Genomic DNA, 15,118 nt, shown 5'->3' on the forward strand with positions numbered 1-15,118 from the left:
ATATATGTATGTATATATAATAGAATTTATCGCATCCCATTCATTGGCTTTGATACTCGTTAATAAATGAAAATTGATCGAAAGTTTACTTACTTGGGGCATTGTCCGTGACATATAACGTACGTCATGTAGGCAAGTGTCGGGTCAAGCCTCCTTGGAACGATTTGAAAGCCTCTCACTCTTCCCCTTCCCAGTGGCAAGAAACTATGGCAAACGAAGAGACAGAGTCAGAGAGAACGAGTGAGAGAAAGAAACATAACACGAGCCGGTGTGTTGGGATAAACGATAGAGTGGGGATGAAAAGAGAAAGAGAGAGAGAGAGAGAGAGAGAGAGAGAGAGAGAGAGAGAGAGAAAGGTTATAATCCTGGAAATCGAGAGCGAGGAGAGTGAAAGAGAGAAAGAGAACACGCCTCTCTCTTTCTTTTTCTCTCTTCCAAAGTCTCGAGACTCGAAGTATGTCTTCTCGGTGAGAAACTCGTCAGTATCTTGGTGACTTCCATCTGGTAAATAGCACGAATCTTGTTCTCTAGAAATCGAACGGTGATCGCGCGTGTGCCTGGGAGCAGGTTTTACTCGCGCGTGTATATCTGGTACGTCAACGAGAAGTGGACTAACGAATAAAAGGGAAGAGGCGGTGGAGGAGGAGGAGGAGGAGGAGGAGGAGAAGAAGGAGAAGGAAAGGACTCGATTCGCAACGAAGCTTCGTCGATTAAAGCGATAAAAATCTCTACGTGTACGGTACAGTGAATAGAAAACATCGATAATACGTGTGGGGGCACGCTTCTTCGAAACGTACGTTTAAGATTTTCTTTTACTTCTTTTATTTTTTCTTTTTTTTTTTTCCTCCCTCTCCCTTTTAATTCTTCGTTCCCTCGTTTTCATCTTGCTCGACGAAACGATTCCTTTTAATAAAGAGAAACGAGCCATCGTCATTTATCTTGCCGCTAATACTCTCCAAGTGTTTACTTCTTCTCTTCTTCTTCTACTTCTACTTCTCGTATTTACATTAGAAAAGGTTTCGAAGCTTCTCGTCTCTTATCGTTCGAGACGATCGTAAATTCAGTAAAACGCGACATTCGTTGTTTTCTCCTGGAGCGGTCGTGATCGATGGCGGTGGCGTTGATTGGAGAGAGAGCAAGAGCGAGAGCGAGAGAGCGAGCGAGAGAGAGAGAGAGAGAGAAAATGGTGGAAAAGCGTTGGAAAGATAGATAAAGAGTAAGTTGCATAAGTGCTCTTTATACAAAACTTTCTAGCGGTCTTTTAAAGCGGTCGCGCAAGGGAAGAAGAACGTAAAATTAGCGCGAATTGAAATTCGAAAACCTCAAGTGTGGTTTGCCGGTGTGTGCGTAGCAATAAAGCGTAGGCGTGTGGGATTTAATCCGACGTGCAAATATACTGGCTTCGCCATGTTATGTTACGCGAAACGCTCGGCGGACTAATCGGGAGGAAATAATTTGTTTGGACAAACCGGTGTTACGTAGGTTCTGATTGGTCGTAGGTGATCGATCGATCTCTCTCCTCGTTTGCACTATGTGTACAGGAATATTAGGTGTACTCTACTACCTGTCTACCGATTAATGTACATAGCTAATCACTTCGACCGACATTCTCCTAACTAAATTAGAAAAAACAAAAAAAAAAAAGAAAATGCATATCGTTTCGTTCTTTTAAAGCGAATTAACGACTTTATCACTTTAGCTCCAGACATTTGTCTCCTTTCCTTTCGTTTTTCATCGAATGCAAAAGAAATATTAAAACGTGTTGTTTACTTTTTAACGTAGGACATTGAGTTCGTTTACGCAAGACTATTCGTGTTCAAAGACAATCGCGTGCATTCAGTATCCAGGTACCTACTAGCGATCACCTTTAAGATTCCACCTTGTAAAAATGTCTCCTTTCGTGTCGCGCTTTCTTCGACGCGCGCACAAGAGAGAGAGAGAGAGAGAGAGAGAGAGAGATCCGTTTCGTAACGCTCTCGTCTAACCTACTTAAAGTAATTCGTCCTTTTGTCCCAAGAATAGCCGTTCGAGTAGATAGGATAGACGAGTCTATGCAAATTTACTTTTTGATTAGGTCGAAAAATCATCGTTTCACCATAAAACCAAGTTTCGTGTATTGCTTGTCCCAAGAAAAAAATAGTACATTATTATTATTGCGGTTACTATTATTATTATTATTATTATTATTATTATATCAAATTGATCGATTGAGTTGCAATTTGCGGAGATTATAAAATTTCCATGTGCAAAGTTCGCGAGGAGCTAGTTTCGTTAGTGTCCTTCGAAACGTTGCATCACGAACAGCATAACTGGATCCGCGGAACGAGTTTCACATAACGGCCAACTTGAGACTCGACTTCTCTCAAGAATGTACTTTGGAATCTCAATGATTTATAGGTTTTATTAGATCGAATATCATCGTGGATCACTTGTGAATTCCAAAAGACAAACGTAGGAGAAAACGTGTCGTAGTTGGATCAAAGCCATTTTCCCAAAGTTCCTGCGAAATCGAAGGTAGGGCTGGTGTAATTCATATGACCGAGCTAACGTATCTTATATTCTCGATAGAGCTCGTAAAATATTTCAATTCATTTAGAAAATCGACAGCCTCGGATTTAGTACTTTTAGTATTTCGTTCGTGCCCGAGATAATTCGTCGTTGGTAACGATCATTATTACGAGTATTACGGCGAGTGAAAGTAAGATCATTTCGTGGCGTGTTTGCCCTTATGGCCGATGAAGAGATGCTCGTCCAAGCAAATCGCGATATCGTGCGCGAGAGAGGAGGGTGTGCTGGAAGGAGAAGGGGAAACATGCCCGATTAGTGTGTGCGGCTGGACAATCGAGTAGATCGCCTAGCAATACCGCGACCTATCGATCGGCGAACAAACGAATTTATCGAACATTTGCCTGCTAATTCACCTATGTAGCATGCCGCATAATCCAGTTACGTTGTCGAAACCACAGGAATTCGCGGATAGGCACCTGCTCTCGCTTCGAGACCTCGCTTTAGTAGTCCAAGCTTCTATATTGGGATCTGTGCATGCACGATAATATGTTTGCAATTTGCCTGACTGACCTATACTCGGATGAACGAAGAAAAAAGGAAGATGAGAAACACGACCCTTTCTATTTATATTATATCATATTATTATATTTCCAGACGCGCATATATATATATATATATATATATATATATATATATATTACACCCATATAATGTGCATATACGTGGTGGTGCGTGTGAGAAGCGCGCCGTATACTTGTACACCCGGAATAAGCATTACCGGCAGCCTGCGTAATATATTTACTACGGTCCACAATGAGTAATACGTAATGCACGATATAATACCATGTATAATATATAACTTGCATGGTACATAGCGTATAACGTAGGGCACAGGAAATGCCATTAATCCTTTGTACTCTAAATTCTTTTTTCATAATCCGTCAACATTGTTGCCCATCGAAAAATAATGTAACGTTAAAGTTTCGACCAGGAAGCAATATAGATGATAGCGCTTAAAACTATAATACGTATAACAATGAATCAAATTGAATCTCGATCCATCTCCTTTCCGAGATGTTGCAACGACAACAGGAGGAGTTTGCTGTAACGAGCATTTGCGGCTTGAATATTTGCCTGGCAATTTGCTTAAGGACGAAATGTGTGAACCTGCATCGTCGTTAACGTTATCGGCTGTGTGCGTTGTTGGTTGTAACGTGCGAATGCAGAGAATCGTATACAAGGCCATTATCGTGACGAGCGAATCACATCTAGTCGCGTTTCTAACTCACGTCTACCGAACTCCATTCTAATTTATAATCACGCTCTTCCTCTTCTATTCTAGTTCTATTTGCCCCTTCACCTTTGGAAATTCCTTCTTTTATTACTCGACGATTATTCTCACGTAAACTAAAGCCTGATACCTAATATTATTTTTAGCCTTTCAAATCTTTCGTATAACGTCTAAGATCTTATCGTTCTGATTTAATAAAGCGTAACTATCGTGTAAATTACAACATCGTTGATTCTATTTTCATTCGAAACGTACGAACGTAGTGACATTATTTTAATCTATAGGAAAATTATTTCGAAGAAACGAAATTACGTAACTGATTATAGGGAGACAAAGATGGATAGGGGAGAGATAAAGAGAGATAGCAATTTGGAGCTAACTCGAAAGGCGCATATCGGGTCACGTAGATCTCGGTGGAAATATAATTGCGACTGCGGTAGAGCGTTTCTCTCTATTGGTAACCCGCGATTAACTTTAACGTTTGGACCTCTTCGTTTCCGGAAACGTCGGTATTCCCTCAAAGCTACTTATAAGTTTCTTTTCGCCCGCTCGTCCGCCTTTTCCCAATCGAACATCAAACTTGGTATATCTGTCTTTCCAAGAAAGAGGGATTATTTCGTCTGAAACTAGTATCACGTTTTCGGTCAACAACTTTTGAAAAGCCACGGGAAGGAGTTTCGACCAAACACTTTGCCAGTACTTTTGAAAACTTTATTTTTCGATTTTAAAACTTTCTCGCTTATCTCGCTTCAAGATGGCCTTATAATTTTGATGAATTTAATGAAAACACTATGCATATATTTGCACGTGTGCCCAAACGTATATATAAATATATATATATATACATATTATTATTATTATTATTCTATAAACATATATATATATACATATATATATATATATATATGTATATGTATATGTATATTTATAGAAAGCGTGCAAAATCGAGATACAGGATAGTAGAGGCGGCGGTGGCCCCTGGCGTAAGAACATAATCGCGGCTATGTCCTGAAAACGTCTCCCGCGTGATCCGAGTCTTTTCTCTTAATGCGCGATGTGAAAAAAAAAAAAAAAAAAAAAAAAAAAAAAAAAAAGAGAAAAAACTCAGGAAAGGGTTTGGGATTTCGATGCTTCTTTTGTTCGTAGAAAACGACGATATTATCACGACGCTAATACCTCACATTTACTTCCACTCTTCTTCTCGTCTCTCTTCAAACGATCCGTCATTTTGCGAGCGTTGCAACTTCTTCCTCGTCGTAGTAGTCTCGAACGAAATAAACGCGTTCCTCGCGAATATCCAAGCTCAACGTAGAGAACCACATCGTACGATCGTGACTATAATGTTTCTCTCTGTCAGAAACACAAATCAAAAGTAAATACCTAACGAATAATTATCGTTGAAATTTCCTATTCCTTATATCTCTTTATTTTCTTCGAGTATCTACCAATTTATCAGCAATTATTCAACGATCAATGAAAAAAAAAAAAGGAAAAAAAAAGAAAGAATGAAAGAAAATAAAAAAAAACAGATCGGAATAAAATGTATACCTAAGGATTTGTCGGCCAAAGATATACTATTATTTAAGACAAATGTATGCATATATTATTCCAGGAGCCAGATTTACATAACGATCGAGTACGTTCTCGAATATATAATGTACCTTTTACAGTTCGATTTCTTCTCTCTTTTACATCATCTTTCTTATTTATCGGATTTCACGTTTAAAGTACCGTTTAAGGAACGTTTGTCTTTATCTCGAATGAACATACGACTGTTGACTTTCGCCGATAGATCTTAATATCGTCGATTATTGACCAAACATTTTCAAGCAAACGTTTGTTTTTTGTTTCTTTTCTTTTCGTTTCTTTTCTTTCTTTTTTTTTTTTTTTTTCTTTTTTAATTCATATGCCTCGAAGGGAAAGTTATTAGCACGAGAGACCAAAGTGTTAGCAAGGTTTCGTTAAATAAAAATCCGTAGAGAAGAGTTCTCGAGAGTCTCAAAATCGAGCTTTCTAGTCGAGAACGTTATAACCTCGTAACATCGATTGCAAAGGCAATTGCTCTCCGTGATACGCCTACTTTTAACGCGTTAGAATTTCCTTTCTTTTTTTTTTTCTTTTATTTTTTTTTTTTTTTTTTTTAAATTTCACTATTACGAAGTTAGATCGCTGTGTAGAGACGTCAATTATCGGCACTAGCATTGTCGCTAATTAACGAGAGAAATCCTTACAAACGTTCTCCCTTATGCAGAGAACTCGAATAACTAAACTAAATTATTGATTATGGTACTTACTTACGTAGTAAGTAGCTACACGTACGACTAATTAAATTTAACTTTTTTTTTTGTTGTTGTTTATGCTTAATGTCCGGAGTTCGCAACAAAGGAAAAATAAAAAAAAAGAGAAAAAAGCAACGAAAGCTTGCAATGTACTTTTCCGTATGGGAAAGTTTTTGATTATTTGTTTACTCGAAAAGTTTCCCGAAAACGATGCAAAGTATATTCTCTTTCACGTTGTTAAGCGATAACACGAGTTATTCGAATAAAACGAAACGACGTTAGAGACTGCGAGAGAGAGAGAGAGAGAGAGAGAGGCACACGGCCGTCGGCATCGATTATATTCAACATTTTCAACAAAGTTTTCGCTATGGTAGAGAGTATTGGTCGCCTCGCTCCTGTAACTTCGTTAAATGTCACTCAACTCGATGGAGAACGTTAGATTACATTTGCAATATATTCGATTAAATATCGATAGCACTTGAAAAGAGGTGTGCGATCGATTGGGAGATAGGCAATCTTTGTCGAGAGATCCGAGTGGACGAGTTTTTTCCGACTGGATCAAGAACATAATAGACGTAGGAGTTGGCAGAGGGACTTAATACCCGATTCCTCAGGACTTTGACTACGAAATGATAAATCTTGGCTTCGGGTGGGTAAACAGGTGCATTCGATCAGGATATTAGCTTTCACGAGAGATCGGCAAGGTTCATTCCCCAACCGGTTTTCTTCTCGGCCATACGACCTGTCGATCGTCTAGATATACAAAGACAGAGAGAGAGAGAGAGAGAGAGAGAGAGAGAGAGAGAGAGAGACGTCGTAGAAAGCTTATTTATCTATTTTCTGCGTGTCGGCATCATAAACTCTTAACGACACCTGTCGTCTTCCTATCCAGTATTCCTGTCTGTTATTTTTCTTTGCGATACCAAATGAAAAAAATTAAAATATGTACACATACGCATATACACGCGTATTAGAAATTCCGATGAAATATTAATTAGGTATTCAGCCGACTATGTATATTCGATCGATTCGATACGCGTGCGTATTCGCCTTCTGTGCGCATACACGATTAAATAATACTGGGAAGAAAAGTGGTAAAAGTGGTCGGTACTGCAAGAGCTCTCCTACCTCTTTGCAGTCTACTGTCCTGGTAGCGAACACCTGTTCGCGCACCTGAATCACCTGGATCGTGCCTTTATCTGCGCACAAACAGTAAGCAAACCTCTTTGCCTGCCTTACCGCTCTGGTATAGGAGGAGATGTTTTGTTTTAACCCTTTCAAAGCTATGGCTTCCTCTTCTAACAATGATCTAAACCGGTCGTTTTCAAATCATTAGAGAAACTCGTCGCTACGGATAAGTTTATCTATCGGAGAATGTAATTAAAATTTAATTTAAATCGTCGCCACGAGAAAATACAATTATTCGACGAACCGTATGAACGTAACGTGTACACACGAAAGTGGCTTTTCGTTTTTTCCTTTTTTCTTTCTTTCTTCTCTTTTTTACGATTTTTTTCGTGTTTTTTTTTCTTTTTTCTTTTTTTTTTTTCTTTTTATATATATTTTCTTTTTCTTTTTACCATAATATTCATCCTTTTGATTCATTTGGTATTCATAAAAGTTAAACGTCTCGTAGGTAACTATTTTATATTCACGTTATATCGATAAAAGGTTGAATAGAAACCATGATATTGTAATAACGACGATATTAATAATTATAATAATAATAAAAACGAGTATGATCGGGCGAGTACTGTACGATAAAGAGAAAGACACGTGAGCAATTTCGAATCGATCGAACTCTCGTAATCGTGGTAATTCGATCGCCTTGACCTTTCGCATGCGCACGTAGTATTTTCTAAATCGGCCGGCGTGATTCTCTTCTGAATATTTATGAGATCCGATGCTACGAAGGATTTATCGTATTAAAATGCGATAAAGTAATCCAAATTTAGTATGCATGCCCCGTATACCGGGGGCTCCTCTCGAAGGCCAACGTAATTGTTTAAATTAACGTAAAATTTCTTTAAAACCGCAGACGAAACGAGCAATTCTTTGTACCTTTTGTCTCGCTTGCCTTCTTAATAATCCTGCACGTAATTACGCGTAATATTTGAGAGGGCGAAAAGTTAAGAGAGAGAGAGAGAGAGAGAGGGCGGGGGGAGGTGGGAGGCATGCAACGGGAAATTATTCAAAACGTCGAGTGGGTCCTGCGCGTTGGCGAGTCACCACGAGTAATTAGCATAACGATGGTATAAATGTGAAATTACGCGGGTTGCCTCGATTTTACGTGAAATTTCCAAGCGACCGTGACGACGTTGTATCGCGCTCGCGCAGCGATCCTGATTAAAAGGTAAATTGCGCCTATTGTGTGGGAACTCTGTCAACGAGACAATGGGAAAACTGGAGGACCGAACGTAATCGACCGATTTGATATCGTTAAAATAACGATCGATCTTGCTCTTCGTTGTTATCTAAAACGACGGTGCTCTAATGCCACGAGAGCGTCGAGTAGAAATCGCGAGGAGGATCTGCTAGAAGGAGGTGGTGCTAGGTGATGGAGGAGGAGGAGGAGGAGGAGGAAATGGGAGTGGGATGCAACGTGAACCACACAACGTGCATAATACACCTTGGCTCTTCGCAGGTGTGCAACATCCTGCCTTCTCTGCTACCCTGCTCGCCCACGCTCGTGGAATTTACCTGAAAAGGAAATCTCGGTCGTACCGTGACTCCTTTACCTGTTAGAGAGGTCACCTAGTCGTTATCTCCTCTGTCCACCTCTATCTCCTCTTCGTGCTCCTCTTCATCCAGATCTCGCTAGCGACAAGTTTCCTCTATACCACCGGTACACTTTGTCGCAGCACCTCCTCCAACGGTAAGCACGCGTGCGCACGCTCGCTTCCTCCTTCTTCTCTTCCTTCTCCTCCTCCTCCTCCTCCTCCTCTTCTTCCTCCTCCTCCTCTTCCTCCTCCTTCGCTTCCTCCTACTATCTTATGTTCTCCCGTTAACTCGCAGTCGTGGAAATCATCTAGACGACTCGTTCGACGTCGCTCTAGCACGCAGATGTCCAGATAATTTTCTCGGTAGACTTTCCTCATGGAAGCGGAGAGAGAGAGAGGGAGATAGATAGATAGATAGATAGAGAGAGAGAGAGAGAGAGAGAGAGAGAGAGAGAGAGAGAGAGAGAGAGAGAGAGAAATAGAGAATAGAACTTGGACTTTTATCTATCGTTCGTCAGGTGTGTTCTCGAGTAAAATCTCGATCGAAAAGGTTTCTAACTCCTTTCCTAATTAGTAGGTACCCGTAGTAGTTTTCGATGGACTCTTGGAGAATACGCGTGAACGCACGATCGGTCCTTAATGCACACGTACTCGTACACACACACGCACACACACACACAAGTATACCATATAGTGTATCTTCGTGCAACGAGTTTTCCATTTCTTTTCTCTTAGTAGGAAGACGAATAATACCTAGTAGTAGTATATAGGGATTTCGCGTATGATCCAGGTGAATTGACGAAAGAAAGATAAAAAACGTGGAAAGGATCTGTTTGGTCGAAAGTGGGAGGTGTGGGCGTTGAGCCAGGTAGAAGGCTGCACCTCTGAATCCCAGGCGAACAGCAGTGAAAGGAGTGGCTTCTCTTACGAACCTGTCTCCAACGACGCAACGACATATTTACGCTTCGCTCGATATATCATTTTTTATTTCCTCTTTTATCTTTTCTTTCTTTTTCTTTCTTTGTTGCTTTTTTTTTATCTTGAGATACACTCAACAACGTTTATAGATATTTAACGTTAAATCGGCGAGATATATTAGGCTCGATTACTGATCGACCGATAAAGAGAGAGAGAGAGAGAGAGAGAGAGAGAGAGAGAGAGAAAGAAAGAGAGAGAGAGAGAGGGAATATTAACGAGCTCGTTAATGAGACGCAAGACGCGATTAGATGGACGTGGCTTAGGGGAAATCATATAAATCTTGTCAATAGGGAGCAAACGTGCCTTAAGGGTGTTGTTGTTCCAACGGGAATAGAAATTTGCTTGCGCGTTCGACACGACGAGGACGCCTGCGTGATGAAACTGGAGACGTCGCGGTGCCTAGAAGAGGCGTACGCAGGTGCTAAACTTCGCACGTCGCGACGATCGACGTGCGCGGAGTCGCTGGTTATTGATATCGCGCTATCAGGAGAGGATAATAACGTCGAGGATCGTTCACGCACGAAGAAAAACCTGTTTGGAGGTTGACTAAATCCTAACTAGATATTTATTAGTTGGGACGTTTGTTATTTTACGTTCTCCTTTTTATCGATCATTATTCGAGACGACCTAGAGAATTCTCTTGGTCTATTTTATTTGTCGGCATTTTCCATCTCTCTCTCTCTCTCTCTCTCTCTCTCTCTCTCTCTCTCTCTCTCTCTCTCTCTCTCTCTCTCTCTCTTTTACCTTGGGTCGGTTGAAACTATTCTACTTATTCTACTTAGAATTCGTGAAAGTCTCTCTTTGGTCTTACCTCTCACCTTTAATTAACGAACAAGCTACTCGTAGAATCTCTGAGACAAAGCAACGACTAAGTAGAGTACCTTTCCTTCCGACAAAATTTCTGCTATCCTGAACTCGTACCTTACCTTGTACTTCTTAGACGTAATTTTAACTTTGTCACTTTGCATGCTACATCGTACGTTAGCATTTGATATTAACGGGTTTCCGTTAATGGTGTTCGTCAATCTTGGGGTGGTTAGTTAGTACTATAAGCGAAAAGGAGACCGAACTAATCCCTGGTAAAGACACATGCGGGAATAGCGACGAGAGTTCACAGCAGGGAAATTCAAGCCAGACCAAACTTATCCCAAGGATGGTATCGATCAGGTGGTTAATTAAGTGCCAAAGAGATTTCCAAGGATCTTTAGTCTTGATCCTTTCAGGTTTCCATGACTCCTTACGAGTTTGTTCGCACCTGGATCGATCTCTGATTCTCCGAATATCTCTAAAAGAGAAGAAACGAGGACGGGTCTAAAAGAGTCAAAAGAGTGGGAGGGAAGGAGAGATAGTTAAGCTGCCCAGCGTTCGGACCGAAGCGTTGTGTGTTTCCGTAAATCAACAGGTGGCTTTTGCCAACGAGTAATATTGTACGCTAAAAGATCTCTATCGCGTTCGGGTTCTTACGGAAGTTCGTTCAAGAACAACGTATTAAAATCCAATTTCAACTTTATAATAAAGCGCAACGGCCGCTAATTAATATCCAGGAAATCGGTCGAATTTAATAACTTAAGAAAGAAGGATACCTTTTCTACGACGAAATCCATCCTCGCAAAAGTCGTATTTATTCATTGTTCTTTCTTTATTTAAAAGAATTCATAGCGAGCGTAAAAGTTTGTAGTTTTTTCTGTCCTCGTCCGTCGCCAATGTACTACTCCGCTTGAATTTCATTGTCCTCGCTCGGCTAACTTTCCTTTATAAAGTGCCGCTTATTTATTCATAAGATTTTATAATTTAATTAGTCCACGCTCAGAGTAGAAAAAGGAATGGGGTGGGAGCGGAGGGGCATGACTCGAGCGAAACGACGGAACGAAATATCGAGTATTCTGCTGATTCATTATTTGCATTATACGAGCAAGAGAATCGGTGCATATTAAAATTCTCTAACTCAAATGCCCGGAATATACTTTGAAAGATATCTTTTCGAATTTGACGATTATTATTATTTTTCGCCTTAATAAGTTTTTTAATCCAACGTATTAAAAGTCTTGTAAAAGTCTTTTTTCGAACGATACTTTATACCTTTATTCGATATTTATTTCGACAGATCTTAGAAGGGAAAAACTCGCGTTAACTCCGTCTTCGTCTCAATCATTCTGGAACAAGTTATTCGTAGGGGGGATTCTTCGAAAGCATCTGGTACAAATAAGGAATATGGTCTGAAAAGAACTACCCCCGAGGGGTAAAAGCATTCTAGAGGTGGCGTACGATATACGTAGAGAGCGGATTTGTACTTTTCCTTTATTTCTCTCTCTCTCTCTCTCTCTCTCTCTCTCTCTCTCTCTCTCTCTCTCTCTCTTTCTTTCAACGATATCTCGTCTCATCACATTTTTTCCTCGGCGCATCGAAGAAACTCGTTTCTTTCGCTCGAGCGAGATTCCGAGTAAAGAATGTAAGAAAGAATGTAAGAAACAAAAAGCGAAGGAAAAATGAAGAATGAAGGAAACTAGAAAAGAAGGGAAGAAAGAGAGAGAGAGAGAGAAATATAAGAAGCGCGAGAAATCCGTATCTCGAGAAAATCGAAGTAGTCGTTCGTTATTGGAATTAGAGAGAAGAAAGCAAATGCAAATGTTGAAACTTGTAGGTATGGTTTAAACGAGGAAAGAAAGAGTAGAGAAAACGATAGGAAAGAAATCACGGTGAGTAAGAAAAATGCTCGGAAGCCAGCTCGGACGACGGCGGTGATAAGACCGAGAAAGGAAAATTAAGAGTGGAAACACTCGGGAGAAAAGAAGAGTCGGTGCGCACCGTCTTGTAGCGTTCAAGCGCGCTTCGTCGTCTTGGTACTTTTCTACGGAAAGGATGGGTTCAACTTTCATCTCGGCCTTTTCCTCATTTTTCTTTCTCTCCGCTTCTCACACATACACACACACACACACATTTTCTCTCTCTCTCTTTCTTTCCTCCCATCTTTTTGAACGCGAAAAAGAAGGTGCGGACAGTCGACGTGGGATCGTTAATATCTCTTAATATCATCTTTCGTGAAAAAGTGGTACAACATCATGAACGATTCTTAGTTTTGGAAAATCATCTCAACGATGAAGTATGCACGGTATTTACGATGTATGCGAGAGATAACTATGCAAGTTTTAACGAGCTGCTATAATTCTGCATGTCGGTGAAAGATGAAGCATAGAAAGAGAGAGAGAGAGAGAGAGAAAGTCGTTGGTAGAAGAGTAGCATTGATTCTCAGTTTAATCTTTAGAGAGCTACTTAGCGTGGAAGTTGGTTCCATCGGGTAGTTTCAAGCGGAAGCTTTTCCTTACTTTACTTTGGATCCTTGTGACAAAGAGCCCTAATTATCGACCGTACTTACATACATAGGACAAGTTTGGATGGGAAATTTGTTCTACAAATCTTTTCTGTCCCGCTGGTCTTTCACCTTCTTTTCTCATATCCAAGGGGAATATTTTGTAGGATAGAGAATGCGCGTCGCCCATTTGCAATATCACTAAAGTAGAAAGCGACTGAAAAAGCATTCGATAAAACGGACCGTGACAATTCTTCCATCATTCTTTCGCCTGATGGAGAAAGGTTTGCGAGGTGTTCGCTGACGCTTTAAATTTTAATTGCAACGCTTCTACGAGTTATCCGAAAGGACGACGACGACGACGACGACGACGACGACGACGACGACGACGACGACGACGACGACGACGACGACGACGACGACGACGACGGCGATGGTGATGGTGGTATTCTCCGTAGTTGCGACGAAGAGACGACCCAGGAATATATTTTCGAGCGACTAAGCGTGAAACGAGCTTCGGCCAAGTCCTCCTCCTTCCCTTCTTGCGCCATCTTGCCCCTTCCTCTTTCGTGAACGTTATAGGTGCGGAGAGTGATCGATAGAGGTTCGAGAGATCCTTCGAAAAGAAAAGAAAGACAAAGAGAAGAGACTCCGGCGGAAGGTGCGAGTGTATAGAAAGTATATGATAGTAGAAGCAGCCTAGAAAGATATGCGTTCACGTACACAGGATCTCTTGGGAGATGATCCTTCTCAAGGACGATACTCGGACGATATTTATCCTTCGGAGAAAATGGGGGGACATTTACGTCGCGCGTGCGCACGCACGTCTAAAAATTTTCTTTTTAGAGTACTCGAAAGCACTCGAGAGAAAGAAGGATAAGTTCCACGGAGATCTTGCGAGAAAGAAAAAGATATGTATGACCGAGCTCGAGGAAAAGAAGATGTCCGTTGGTTGGACTCAAGCTCTTCTTTCCTTTCTTTCTTTCTTTCTTTCTTTCTTTCTTTCTTTCTTCCTTCCTTTTTTCCTCCTCCTCGTCCATGTCGAGACCGGCGCGCGTTCGTTCGTGAAATAAACGCATTCGAGAGAAGTGAGAGTCGTCTAGCGCGTCAAGGGGATTTTTCGAAAAATACAACGAAATCATCCGCGAAGGATTTCCTTTCTAGCCAAGATCTCTTCTCTACCCCTCGCACCAGATCTCTCGGGTCAACCTCGAAAAATATGATTCGGCTTTCACGAATCTCAGGGATTTTCCGCGAACGACGTTCCTCATATCTCTCCTGAACGATATTACTTTTTATTCTTGCGCGCTCAACGATCGGCAAAGATATCGTTTTACTCTGTATCCTCCTCCATCTCCCTTCATTCTTCGACGATTACTTTCAATTACGAGACGTAAAGAGACGACGCGCGCTTATGTATCCTCCAGGGGAAAACTGGAAACTAATATCGTTGATCAAAGTTTATCCTTCCTCGTTCCTATTTTCTCTTTTTACGACGAAAAGATGAGATAACTGAAAAGAAAATTTCTTGTCGTCTTATCTTGAAAATCGGTGAAATTTCCTGGAAGAAAATAGCTTTTGTCGGTTCTAGAAGAATATACGGCAAACTTTTTATGCGTTAACACGCATCCGTCCTTTCTTCTATGTTCCAAGAGTAATATTATATCCGGTAAACCTTAGATGGCAAGTGGTGTACCTAGGTAGCTACCTATAAAACGCGCGTTTGTTCATAATACGAGATCAAACGGATATGTCTACGATGAAAGGCTCCCCCCCTACCCTCCTCCCTCCCTTTTCTTTTCCTCTCTCTCTCTCTCCCCGCCCTCTCTCTCTCTCTCTCTCTCTCTCTCTCTCTCTCTCTCTCTCTCTCTCTCTCTCTCTCTCTCTTTGGTGAATTTTCGAGTACCGTTGGTTGTTTGTCTTTACTTTACAGAATTTGGACGGATATTTCATTTTCAGGAAATTCATCGCATCGCCGCTTTCGGCATCCTTCCCTTTCTCTCTATCTTTCGAAAGGGTACAGCTGGAGAAAGAG

General features: G+C 40.9%; 2 protein-coding genes across 8 annotated transcripts in view; one reads left to right on the forward strand and one right to left on the reverse strand.

Annotated features, from left to right (window-relative positions):
- LOC118441721 (dipeptidase 1) overlaps nucleotides 1-9,496 on the reverse strand; it is a 79,558-nt gene extending 70,062 nt beyond the window's left edge. For 2 of the 3 annotated variants that reach the window (XM_035866499.2, XM_035866498.2), the window contains exons 1-2: nucleotides 8,817-8,850; nucleotides 94-204 (exon numbers count right to left, since the gene is read on the reverse strand). The gene's annotated coding sequence lies outside the window, so the exon portion shown is untranslated. Of the gene's footprint in view, nucleotides 1-93; nucleotides 205-8,816; nucleotides 8,851-9,379 lie in introns of those variants that run through there. The other variant, XM_085656947.1, reaches the window with a different exon arrangement.
- The window catches only part of LOC118441722 (uncharacterized), a 77,295-nt gene that overhangs the window by 25,632 nt on the left and 36,545 nt on the right, over nucleotides 1-15,118 (forward strand). For 2 of the 5 annotated variants that reach the window (XR_014982172.1, XM_035866501.2), the window contains one exon: nucleotides 532-793. The exons of 2 other annotated variants lie outside the window; for them this stretch is intronic. The gene's annotated coding sequence lies outside the window, so the exon portion shown is untranslated. The remainder of the gene's footprint in view (nucleotides 1-531; nucleotides 794-15,118) is intronic. One more of the 5 variants, XM_085656949.1, reaches the window with a different exon arrangement.

This window comes from Vespa mandarinia, chromosome 5 (genome assembly GCF_050613455.1).
Source record: "Vespa mandarinia isolate Hongniang chromosome 5, ASM5061345v1, whole genome shotgun sequence".
NCBI lineage: Eukaryota > Metazoa > Arthropoda > Insecta > Hymenoptera > Vespidae > Vespa > Vespa mandarinia.